The 13,450-nt window shown below is 41.0% G+C and overlaps 1 pseudogene; it reads right to left on the bottom strand.

Moving 5' to 3' along the window:
• LOC128516161 (histone H2B-like) overlaps positions 1-13,450 on the bottom strand; it is a 153,807-nt pseudogene that overhangs the window by 97,786 nt on the left and 42,571 nt on the right.

The following is a 13,450-nucleotide window of genomic DNA, read 5'->3' as shown; positions in this document are numbered from 1 at the left end:
ACGAAAACAAACCCAAGCAAAAGTTAAATTTTAAGCTTTAAAATATTATCTACCAGTTTATTAAACGGAAATAGATAAAAATACACCGTAATGTAAAATACTGTACATAGCCCGCATTTGTATTCTGTACCTACAACAACTTGTATAGATAAATTACAGATGTTACCGTGTCTTTAAGTATTATTAAGGATGTCGTAAAAAATATTGCAATAAGTAGTTTTATTAATCAATTAATTAAAAATAGCATAAGCATTATGGGTTGTGTATTGAGTGATTTAAATCTGTTTTATTAATCGTTTTTTCCCTCTTTTTTACCACATCATCTATTTATGAAACTATGTTGACTTAAGTTATGTTATATATATTAAATATAGTATACGGCTGCTTGGACACTGCAGTTAACCGAAGCAGTCAATGCTCCATCTGGCGGAATTATACAGCATTGCAACCATCTTTTTAGAAAGCGCATGGGGGCATTTATGGGGCGGGGCATTGTTAACTACGTCATCGCAGGGGATCACATTCTGTGCACGGATCAATCATGGTCCTGTCACGGTCCTGTCATGGACCTGTCATGCTCCAGGCTGTTTGACATGGCTCCCACTGTACGTTAGAAAAATAAGATTAACCAGTGCAAGTGTATTGTACAAAGTAAAAATAAAATATACTTTACAAATAAGAACAAGATATCTATAAAAAAGCAAAATATCAATATATCAAATATAAAAATATAAAAAAAGAAAATAGAAATAGAAATTTGTCAAAAACAAATTTAAAATTTTTAAATGGCTGTGGTGTGCAAATATGCATAAAAAGTGACTTTGTAAAGTGTCTTATTTAAAGTGATTTGTGTATTATTTAAAGTGATTTGTGCCGTGGAGTTACAAAAAGAAGGTAGTTAGTCCTGTGTTGTGTTGTGGTTAAGAGACCTTATCGCCTGCGGGAAGAAGCTCCTCCTCAGTCTCTCTGTGTTGGCCTTCAGGGAGCAGAATCGTTTCCCAGACCGCAACAGAGAGAACAGTCCATTGTTGGGATGACTGAAGTCCTTCACTATCTTCCTGGCTTTGATCCAGCACCGCTTGCTGTCGATTGGGTGCAGGTCAGGGAGCTCGGTACGGATGGTGCGCTCAGCTGATCGCACCACCCTCTGTAGAGCTTGTCTGTCCTGCAAGGTGCTGTTTCCAAACCAGGTAGTAATGTTTCCCGTCAGGATGCTCTCTATGGTGCAGGAGTAGAAATTCCTGAGCACCTTGGAGGGCAGTCTGAAGTCTCTCAAGCGTCTGAGGTGGTAAAGACGTTGCCAGGTCTTTTTTACCACGGTGTTGATGTGACAGGACCATGACAGGTCCTGCATGATGTGAACACCGAGGTATCGAAAGCTGTCTACTCTCTCCACTGTGCTCCTGTTGATGATGGGGGTCTGGTAGTTCCTCCCCTGCTTTGTACAAAAGTCCACTATGAGCTCCTTTGTCTAGCTGACGTTCAGGAGGAGATTGTTCCTCTGGCACCAGTTCTCCAGATTTCCAATCTCCTCTAGGTAGGCCAACTCATCGTTGTTCGTGATCAGCAAATTTGATGACGGTGGTGGAGTTGGTAGTGGCCACGCAGTCATAGGTGTACAGGGAGTACAGCAGGGGGCTCAGAACACAACCCTGGGGGGCTCCAGTGCTGAGAGTGAGAGAGGCTGAGACATGTCTGCCCATCCTTTACTGCCTGTGGTCTGCCAGTCAGAAAATTAGAGATCCACTGACACATTGATGAGCTGAGTCCCAGGTGCTCCAGCTTGGTGGTGAGTGTGGGGGGAATTATGGTATTAAATGCAGAGCTGTAGTTGATGAAGAGCATTTTCACATAATTCCCCCTCAGAGTGTCCAGGTGAGTGAGAGATGTATGAAGGAGATGAGAGATAGCGTCATCTGTAGAGCGGTTTGGACGGTAAGCGAACTGTAGTGGGTCCAGTATGTCTGGTAGTGAAGAAATGATGAAGTCTCTGACCAGGCGTTCAAAGCACTTTATCACTACTGAGGTGAGGGCTACCGGGCGATAATCATTGAAGAAAGCAGGATGAGGTTTCTTCAGAAAGGGAACAATGATGGACTCTTTGAAGCATGTGGGGATCACCGACTGAGATAAAGAGATGTTGAATATTTCAGTGAACACAGGTGCTAGCTGGTCTGCGCATTCTCTGAGAATACGACCTGAGATGCCGTCTGGTCCTGCTGCTTTCCTGGTGTTCATTCTTTTAAAGGCTCTCCTCACGTCGTGCTCGGTGATGATGAACGCGCTTCCGGTACTGGCAGTGTCTTCCTGTCTGCAGCCGTTAGTGCCGCTAGCATTAGCATCGCTCCAGCATTAGCATCGCTAGCGTCTTTAGCTGCAGCCTTGAAGCGAGCATAGAAAGTGTTCAGCTCGTCTGCCAGAGTCACGTCCGCGTTCGTCATACCGGTTGTTGTTGCTTTATAATCCGTAATTGTCCTTGGTCCCTGCCACAGGCTCCTAGAGTCACTCTGTTGGAGTTGTGACTCTAGTTTTCTCCCGTAGCGCTGCTTCGCATCTTTCACCGCCTTCCGTACATTATACGACGCGGCCTTGTACGGTTCCATGTCCCCCGACGCAAGTCACGTGTTGTAGGCAGCGGTGCGAGATCTCAGAGCATCGCGGATGGTTTTATCCACCCACAGCTTCTGGTTGGAAAACGTTCTGATAGTCTTTTTCTTTACAGTATCATCCCCTAGTTTCCCAATGAATCCCACAACCGCTTCCGTAAACACGCTAAAGTCATCATCGGAGCTGTTCCTGAACATGTCATCGAGTGCGTCCGTCCAGCGCGTGACCTCCCTCTGAACCGGAACTTTCTGTTTCAGCCTTTGTTTGTATTTTGGCATGAGGAAGATGGCGGCGTGGTCAGATTTACCAAACAGAGGGCAAGATTGTGCCTTGTAGCTGTCTTTGATGAACAATGATCTAGTGTCCTTTCGCCCCTGGTGGGGCAGGTGATATGCTGATAAAAGTTTGGCCCGGTGTTGTGTCTGGTCCTGTGTGAGTGCCTCATGCAGCTCGCATAAGGCAGTGTCCGTGTCCGCTTGTTGTGGAATATAAACGGCGCTGATTATGACCGATGTAAACTTCCGAGGTAGATAAAAGGAACAACGCTCGCACTGTTGCACCAGCTGCTGTTCACCATTAAACACATGCCGCCTCCCCTTGACTTCCTCAAGTCCCGTGTCCTGTCCATGCGGTGAACCAAAAAAAAACTCCGCCGGCTGGATGGCGTGGTCCGGCACCGCTGGGTTCAGCCATGTCTCGGTGAAGCAGAGGAGATTGCAGTCCCAAATGTCTCTCTGGAACTTTACCCTGGCCCTGAGGTCATTGAGTTTGTTTTCCAGTGACTGGACGTTGGCGAGCAGGATGCTAGGCAGAGATGTGCGGTGTGCACGGGCTCTTAGCCTGTTCCTGACGCTGGCTCGTTTCCCTCGAGGCCGCCGCTTTGCGTCGCGTCCATTGTTCTCCCTCAGGATCTCACTTGGCCAGCTCGGATCCGGAGTTAAAAACGTCGAATTGTAAGTACATTGTCCACCAATAGAAACAAGGGTGTCTTTATCATAACTTATGTATTCAATGGTGGTAATTTGACTGATTTTAAAACGCTAAAAACTAACTTGAAAAACAAAGAAAAGGTGGTCGGAGCAGTCGTGACGGCAGCCAACCTCACCGGCGCCATCTTGGGTGTTTCATGCTCAATATGAAATCGTTTTTATTATCAGTTTTTATTATAATTTTTTAAAAGCTGAACTTGCTGCTGATCTATACACCACACAACCCCAATTTAATGCAGACCTTATTATTCTATATATGTAAATATCCCTCATAGCCATTCTATCTGCTCCTATTCACTAGGAGCACATCAAGACTTTAGAGAGGGTTAGAAATTGTGAGAGCAGGGTTATTTCTGATAAGTCTGGGTCACTTAGGTAAAAAATAGCTAGCCCCCTCGGCGGCATACTCGCTTAGCCACAGCTGGCCCACTGGAGCACGGGGACACCCGGCAGCAGTGGTCAGGTATATCCCGGAAGCAAGTAGTCTCAGGGCTTTAGAGACACAACTCTGATCAGAGGCCAGTAGGAAGTCATTTACTTTAACCAGCACTGTCTCTGTGCTGTATAATGAGGCCTAAATCCTGACAGATACATTTTATGTGTGCTATTTTTATGCAAATATAAACATAGCTGCTACACTCTTACCTTTTCTAGTTGGACACCTGACAGGGTTTGATGTCAGGTTTCTTAATTAGCGGTTTAATAGCTGCTAATTTAAAAGATTTTGGCATGTACCTACTGCTAAGTAAATATTTTTAACAGGGGTTGTGTTATTTTTACTATTTGTTTAAAATAAAAAGTATATTGTCATTACATGATGCAGAAAACATTACGCTTTAATCAGATCTACAGTAGGTTAGATGTTTGAAATGCCATACTGTTTGGATGTTCTTATCTCATGTTCTTAGCATAAGGCTGGGCCCTTAATATGTCTCCCCCTCCAGAGAAACCACTCTGGTGTTTTGTCAAATGTCTTCTATATAATATGTTTATCTTTCATTTATCTTTTTTTCCCCGATTATTTAGATCTTTTCTGATTTGCATATCAGGACAAAATCTGCTTCTTTCTAACTTTATGGCAGGCTCTTCTTCCATACTTTTTGCAAAGCTCCCCTCCTGCAACCCTGCACGCCTTACCTCATTTTATTGAAGAGGGTTAAAGTACATGGTCATTGTTTTAAGCTTATTTCACTCTGGTAATCAACTATCCCTCATAAACAAGGAATCTCAAAAACGCAGATTTTTTTGTGCTAGTTTCTTTACTTCACTCGCGCATCTCAATGATGTCAGACACTCAAATTTCAATTCAACCATATATGGTCTGTCACATCCTCACATCCTGCTGACCATATATAACATATTGTAACATCTTTCCTTTTTTTTATGCACTATATGCAAAAAAACACATAACATCATAACTTGTGCACAACAACATAACTCTGTATACTCAAAATAGTACATCAGTGTCTTAAGATCAGTTAAACATATTTAAACAAAATCTCTTAAGTGTGTTGGTCTCTTAACTATTCTGCCACTTCTAGTTATCACAGCGCTGTTGCTGGTGTCTGAATGGTGTGCGCATGTTATGCGTGACTCTGGTACTGCCTTTGAATGTTCCTCAGGTACTGCAACATGTTTTGTCTCAATTTATGTCTCTACTGATCCTTCTGCAGCACACTCTGGTAGGTACGCTCTGCTAAGAGTATCTGCTAGGTGCATCAGTCGACCTGGCACATAGACAACAATAATGTCATATCGTTGTAGTCTCAAAAGCATTCTCTGTAATCTCTTGGGTGCATTAAGCAATGGCTTTCTTATGATGGTTTCTAAGGGTTTGTAAAGTGGAAGTACATTCAGACCACAGTCTGAATGTACTTCCACTTTCCTGCCATAGGTGTACTGGTAAAATTTCTCCATTCCAAAAAGAATTGCCAGGCATTCTTTTTCTATTTGTGCATTTCCTTTTTCTGTGGCTATTAGGGCTCTGCTGCTATAAGCGACTGGTTGTCCTGCCTTCAAAAGTGCTGCGCCCAGCGCTGTCTCAGAGGAGTCACATTGAAGAACCAGGTCTTCATCTGGATTGTAGTACTTCAAAACAGGTGCTGAGGCAATCATTTGTTTCAATTTGTTAAATGCGTCTTCCTGTACTTCAGTCAACTCTTAAATCAGGTATTTGTGTGTCAGTTGTCTCAATGTGTCACAGCTGTCTGATAAGTGTACGCAAAATTTGGACAAATAGTTCAGCATGCCTAATAATCTCTGGAGTCCCTTCACATCTGATGGCCTGGGCATCTCCAAAATTGCTCTCACCTTCTCTGGGTCAATCTTTAGTCCTTTGGACGTCAGTCTTTGTCCAATGTATGGCACCTCTTCTGTCTTAGCTTGAGTTTGTTAAAGTTTAGTTTGATGTTTCTGTCTCTACAATGGTCCAGAAGTTGTCTTAGTTTTGTGTCATGATCTTTCTCAGGCTCATTGTTGTCGCCTTCCCCACAGACAAGGATATCATCTGCTATCATCCGCTATCTGCTATGTTGTCGCCTTCTCCACAGACAAGGATATCATCTGCTATTATCCGAATTCCTGGAAGCCCCTCCAATGCCTGATTCAACCTGTGGTGGAACACTTCTGGAGCCGGGCTGATTCCCATGGGCATTCTAATCCATCTATACCTGCCACATGGTGTTGCGAAGGTAGTGAGTATGGAAGTAAATTTTATTTGATTTTATGTAACTTTACTTACTTTTAAGGAATAAATGGTAGCACATATGAAAGTACTCAGAAATGTGCGTGCGAAGCTGCAAGTATAGGCCTAAGATTCTGCTAGCATAAGCAATCTGATATATACGTTGAGGCCCCCTAGACTGGGGAAGCTTAATGAACCCCAGATGTTTAGGATGACATCATTGCATGTAGAATGAATTCTTTTGTCCTGGTTGACTATATACGTAAGTGGGGAGCCGACGGGACAGTGTTGCGATTCTGCAGTCTCCCCCGGCCGTTATTGCATGATAAATAAAGGTCGAGATCTTCTGAAACCAAAGCCTGGGTCTTCAATCAATTTCCACAACATGAGGTAGCTTGACTCTTCTGACAGCCCTATATGCCAGAACCCGTGCTTCACATCACACACTGTAAAGACTCTCGCTTTGGTCAGATCAGGGAGAACATCATCTGCAGTATGGTGGGCAAGGGAAAATGTTGACGTCTCAGAGCTTTATTTAGTGGTCTTGGGTCAATACAAATTCTGAGTTTTCCAGATGGTTTCTTCACCACCACCATGCTGCTAATCCAATCTGTGCTCTTTTCAACCTGAGCTATAATGCCTCTCTCTACAAGTCTTCCCAGCTCATCTTTTAGATGTTTCATTAGTGCCACAGGAACTCTATGCTTTGGAAGCCTTACCGATTTCACTGCAGGATCCACCTCTAGGTTATATTCTCCTTTCAGGCAACCATCTCCTTCAAATACATCAGCATACTCCCTATGCATGTTGCTCTTGTACTATGGTTCCATTTCTCCTCATCTTTCTGTGGTAACAATATCATCAATTGCCATAATATTTTCATGCTGTATTCATACCAGATCCATTGCTCGCACGGCTTTGTTTCCCAGCAGGGGCCCTGACGAGGTTTCCTCCACTACAATAAACTCCAGCCGGTACAGTTTTCTGTTTCTCGGGTTTCTTATTTTTATTCTGCATTTTTCGACTGGTTTCAGGGTGCTCTTATTATACATGAACAGAATCTGTTCAGTCTTTTCCATCACTGTGTCAGGGTTTAGCTGCTGAATGAGGATTACGTTACAACTGGCCCTGCAATCTAGTTGAAATTTTACTAGTCTTTCTCCTATCAACATGGTTGCAAACAGTTGTTTTTCCTGTTTGTCCTCCCTCATTTGTGAACTAAGGCTTAGGATTTCCTGAAATGTTCTTCTTCTATTTCTGCTACACTGTGTATTCCTTTTCACTTAATCTCTTTTGTTTTGCATGTGGCAGCAAAATGGTTCAACTTGCCACATTTTCTGCATTGCTTTCCATAAGCTGGGCAACTCAGTTTTTTCCACTCATGCTGTTTTCCACAGAATTTACACTTAGATATACTGTACAGTAGGTGTTTGTTTGGCACCCTGACCTTTTTTAATTCTCTGTACTGTGTGCACTTCTTCAGCTTTCTGTCCCTCGATGGTCATCACATTCTCTTTTGACAGTTCTGATGCTCTACAAATCCTTACGCATTTCTCAAGTGTCACGTCTGACTCTCTCAGTAGACGTTCTCTCACTTGTGAGTTCAGTATGCCGCACACAATTCGGTCTCTAATCAGTAAATCTTTAGCTGATCCAAAATTGCACGTGTCTGCCAGCACTTTTAAATCAGTAATATACTTGTTCATCATTTCGCCTAAGTTCTGATTTCTAAAGAAAAATTTGTACCTCTCTACTGTTTCGTTTGGTGCCAGATTGCAGTGATTTCTGAACGGGGTTAACAGCCATTCCAACGTTAGTTTACCGTCAGCTGGCCGAGCAGCGCCTAGCGTCTTACCCAGATCTCTCCTGGTTTCCCCAATTAAATATTGGAAAACTTTTACCTTCGTCTTGTCATACGCATCTGTAAGCGACAAATCAATGTACAGGGAAAACTCCTCTTCCCATGCTTTCCAAGCTTTTGGTATGTTCGTTCCATTCCAGTCAAAATTTGCTGGAGGCTTTAATCTGAAAGCACCCTCCATGATTGGAAGTGTCTCTCTTTAGTGCCCTTTTTTTTTCGCAGAAATTTACCTCAGCCTTTTACTTTTCTCATTGGTAATTTACCGCTGCCACCATGTTTTAAAGGTCCTACACATCCTATTTTTCATTAAATGTTAATATGATCTTTAGGGTCCTAATAAAAAGTTTGTATTATACGTTAATTAAAAATTCAAAAGGATTGTGTAAAAAAAACACTACTTTTACCTGGTAAAAACTAGCTCTGTTCTCAGCAACCTGTTTCAGTACATGCTAATTTAAATGCTCATGACCTCTGCTGAGCCCGCCCCCCCAGTTCTGTGGGGCGTGTCTTCACAACACACGTGGGGTATAGCCACGGAAGTGTAGTCCAGTGCGGGCAATGCTTTGGACTGCATTACCCACAAAGCATTGCCCACAACGCAGTGCTTTGTGGGTAATGCAGTCCAAACTGGAAAACGCTGAAATATAGAGCCTGAGTCTGTTTTCTTCAGTCGTTTTTGGTTAGATTTAAGTACGGAACCTACGCGGGAGTTTGTAATATCGCCTGACAACGCAGAAATTAAAAGAATGGACATGCATCGACTCGATTTGTCTTTCTCATCACTGCATGGGCATGAATTAACGGGCTGTTACACTGCCGCGAGCAACAACAACAAAAACCGGAGAAGCTTACCGAGAGAGATACGGACGCGATGTGTTTACTGATGTGTTTACATGACTTCTTAATCTTCGACAGACATCGTTATAAACCATCTAACGTAACAAAGGTAAGCATAATATAGTTTTCCGACTACGTACACAGTTTGCAACTAGACAATCACCTTAATGCATTGTTTATTATAAACGGGCGATTAGGAATTATATAGAGACGGATGTACATAGAGAAGAAGCCATAACCATGTTCTATGAGAGTATAAGGTAACTTACATTCCGCATTCATCGTGATTATTAGAAAAGGCGATCTGCAAAGAGTCATAGTAAAATAAATTACTCACTGAGCCTGGTGAAGATGAAGCAGGAACACGAAGCGTTAGTACAGATCCGATTTTCAGGAGCAGCTTCCTAGTAAAACCTGCTTTATATTGACCCGCGTTTATAAACCATTTTGCTCCAGCGGCGAAAAACAATGGCCGACAGCTTCTTCTCACTCGGGGCGGGTCTTTGCTAAAACACCAGTGTCCATCAACTAGTGTAGGAGCGGCCTCTTGTGGTGTGGCGTCACACGGCAAGGCATTTGCGATTGGCCTGATTTCAGTTATTGTAATAAATGAAAAGAAAACCACTGGGCAGCTCTTTATCATCGTAGAGTGGTTGTGTACGCACTCTCCTAACACACAGTTCAGTCCAAACAGCTTAAAAAAGTGCATGTAGGCCTGTATGACCCCTTTAAGCTTAGTTCACTCCGGTAATCAACTATCCCTAAACAAGGAATCTCAGAAACGCAGGTTTTCTTGTGCTAGTTTCTTTACTTCACTCGCGCATCTGAATGATGTCCCACACTCAAATTTCAAATCAACATCTATAGTCTGTCACATCCTCACATCCTGCTGACCATATATAACATATTGTAATAGTAATCAGCCATTATTTCACACCAGCATGTGTTAGATGTTTAGTGGACATGTCATTGGAAGATCTGTGACTATATAACAAACACAAAATATAAACAAATTTAAAACACATTAAATAAATCTAGTTGTAATAAACTGGTAGCACCTTGGCACTTAAGGCACCTTATTTTAATGTAGAGAGAAACATGGTACCCAAGACCATTGAACCTACAGTGGTTACTCACGCGGAATGTCTATGACTGCCACACACTCTGTCGCGGCCAAACGGCAACAGTAATTTGTGAAATGACCACCAGGTGGCTCAAGGGGACATTTTGCAAAGGGCTGCAATTAATTTTGTTGAGACAGACTCTATGTTTCTCTCTGTCTACTGTTATTATTGTTATTAAAGGAAGCAATTCAATTCAATTCAATTTTATTTATATAGCGCTTTTAACAATGGTCATTGTCTCAAAGCAGCTTCACAAAAAAATTAAAGAATTTTTTTTTTTTTTTTTTTTTAGAAAAGAAAAGAAAATATTTGGAAGTGTGTATGTGTGAGAAAAATGTGTCTAGATAATAATGAAATGAATGAATGATGAATGTAATGTCTCTGATGAGCAAGCCAAGGGTGACGGCGACAGTGGCAAGGAAAAACTCCCTGAGATGGCAATAGGAACAAACCTTGAGAGGAACCAAACTCAACAGGGAACCCATCCTCATCTGGGTGATAACAGATAGAAATAACATCAAGTGTGTTGTGCAGGTGAAAGTTCAATATAAAAGAAGTTGTGTAGATTCAGTTCAGCAGTAGGTGCAGAGGGCAGATGGGGTCTGGATCACTGGAAGCACAGGAGCAGGATGTGTAGCTCCAGCCATCATAAAGGAGAATCTAGCTGGAGCAACAGCTTAAGGGCTTGTAAAAACATTTTTATTTTTTATATCTTTGTATAATAATATGACTCGTGGCATGAATCTACACGGAGCACTTCAGTTTCAAATAATCATTCAATAACATGATAATGATAATCAAAAGTAAAATAATATTGTCCTTTTTGCTGTTTATGTCCACCATTTAATAATTATTTAATTATCAATAATTAAAGCCGCTCACATCGCGCGCGCTTTAACTTTAAATCATGTCGGCTAATATCGGGAGCATTTTGATCAAAGGGAAGATTAGAAGGGGGTGTACAAAGATTAGAGGTGTGTTCAAACAACATAGCACAATGCATGTGTGTGAATGGCCGAAATGTGGTTGTGAATAAATCTTTTAGTGAATGTAAAATGTTCGCGTGAACCCGCCGATATGAGCCATTTATAAGAGATTTCTCTTTCTCAGAAAAATAACAAACAGACATTTATACGTGTTAAATAAACGCTGTCTTTACGGCGCTGTGCGAAACGCATGCCGATGTGAGCCGCCGTATCTCAGTCATGATATACTAATATGTTTTTGCTGTTTAGTGGACCGTGCACGCATAACCTCTTGCGGGCGAGCCTCTGAATACGTCTTAACAGGGGTGGAAATACCGAAGAAACACCGCACCGGCAGAACTAGACTAATGATTATGAATGCGTCAGGGAAAACAGCAAGGAAACTGACTGGCCAAACAAGCACAAACAACAGCTCAAGGGCTTGTAAGAAAAAATTATTATTTAGACTAGCTAATTAAGTTCACTAGCTAACGATTTTATTTGTACAAAGAATAAACTGTTATATAGCTTTTGTTTGTATCGGTTTATTGTTATTATAAAAAAAATTAAAGACATTAAAATCAAAATATTTAAAAACTTGGAAAATAGACCTACAGAATAGAACATTAAAATAACTTAAATATACACTTCTATCATTTGTATAATATGGTTATAGTATAGTATATCGCGGCTGCTTCTGCACCGGCAGAACTAGACTAATGATTATGAATGTATCTGGGAAAACAGCAAGGAAACTGACTGGCCATTTTAATAATTCATTGATAAGTTGATGTGTTTTCATTTCGGCTGTGAGTGGATGCACTGTAGTAATCCACGTTTCATACGCATTACATAAGCTGATTTTTTCCCCCATTAGTTTATATAAAAGCAGACATTTTGCTTTCTGTAAGTAAATATTTTTCACGTCTGTGAGGCGAGTATACACAGAGTTTCGGTTTATTTTCTGACGCGCTCAAGTTCACAGAAACCGATACAGAATAGCGCTGTATCCCTGTTTGCTTTCATTATTTTACATCATAACGTTTTGTCGTCATTGTGCGTTCCCCTTAAATAAAAGTAAAATCTTATAAAGGCTATGTAGCTTATATAGGTTTATAATATAGTTTTTGCCCATTAATCTGACAAGACCTGTGACTCACCCAAGTTTTCTGATACATACACCCAGAGTTTTCTGGCTACGCGAGTGTTACACATGATAAAATATAAAGGCTCGCTGTATTAACAGTTACTTTGCTTAAATTTTATGTAACTAAGAAACTGCCATATTTAACTTCTAAATTTGTACTGTAATTTTAGTACTGTGATGATAAATTTGTTTAATGTTTCACTTGTATTTTACAAGGTTTTTGCCGGCGGTGGTACAGTGCAACGGGGGTGCTGGGATGTGAAAATGTAATTTGTTAAAAATGTTTTTATTATTTATTAAAGAACATTAGGATGATCATAACAGCCTACTGCATTTAATTCTTATAATAACGCAAAAACACATTGACATCCGCTGACGCTGTAGCACGTCCTGACAATATTTTAATTTTTATGGTAATTTATTTTCGTTTATTTCAGTTAATAAATCTACTACAAATTTAAAGAACACAAAATATAAGATGACGAAAAACATACATGCGTAGCTTTTCTAATTACACATGATAAAATCTAAAGGTTCACTGTGTTAACGTTTACTTAAATTTGTTTAAGTTTGCTTTAATACGATTCTAATAAGATTTAATTTAATTTATATTCTACATTTGTACTGTAATTTCAATACTGTGATTATGAATTCGTTCAACTACAATGTTTCACTTGATTTTATCCGCTACTATGTGCAGCTCTAACGGAGTGCGGCTCATTAATCCTTGAGAGAATGTACTGATGGCCGAGGTGTCAGTCTATAGTTATACAGCGCCACTCAGCGGTAGAAGAAAGGAAACGCACAAACCCAAATGTCGCCACCGTGAGGGCATGGCGGTAAAACCAGAATACCGCATGAGCAACATCTGTAAAACATTTTATTCTAGTAGCTAATTTTATTTCTAAACTGCTCTGTCACTGAACAACTCAATTATTTAATCAGTTTTATGAACAGCTGGAATAAAGTGGTGGTTTGGATGACATTTCACACAGACTTTATAACAGCGGTAAAAAAGGTAAGCCCTCCAGCCACAGAGGAGCTCATACGCCAAGCCACTCTGAGCAAGCCCCCGGACGAGCAGCAGGGGGCGCTATTCTACAAAAACGTCTCGAGACGTTTTGTAGAACTTATACGAATACGTTTAAAAATACACTTTATTTTAGTTACGTAATACTTTTGTAATTGTTATCTGTTAAATGTTTTTATGTTTTTTGTTGTTGTTTTCTTTTGCTTT

Source organism: Clarias gariepinus, chromosome 28 (genome assembly GCF_024256425.1).
Source record: "Clarias gariepinus isolate MV-2021 ecotype Netherlands chromosome 28, CGAR_prim_01v2, whole genome shotgun sequence".
NCBI classification, from domain to species: domain Eukaryota; kingdom Metazoa; phylum Chordata; class Actinopteri; order Siluriformes; family Clariidae; genus Clarias; species Clarias gariepinus.
Note: the sequence above shows the minus strand (reverse complement) of the source record. Positions and strands in the feature narration are given on the sequence as shown.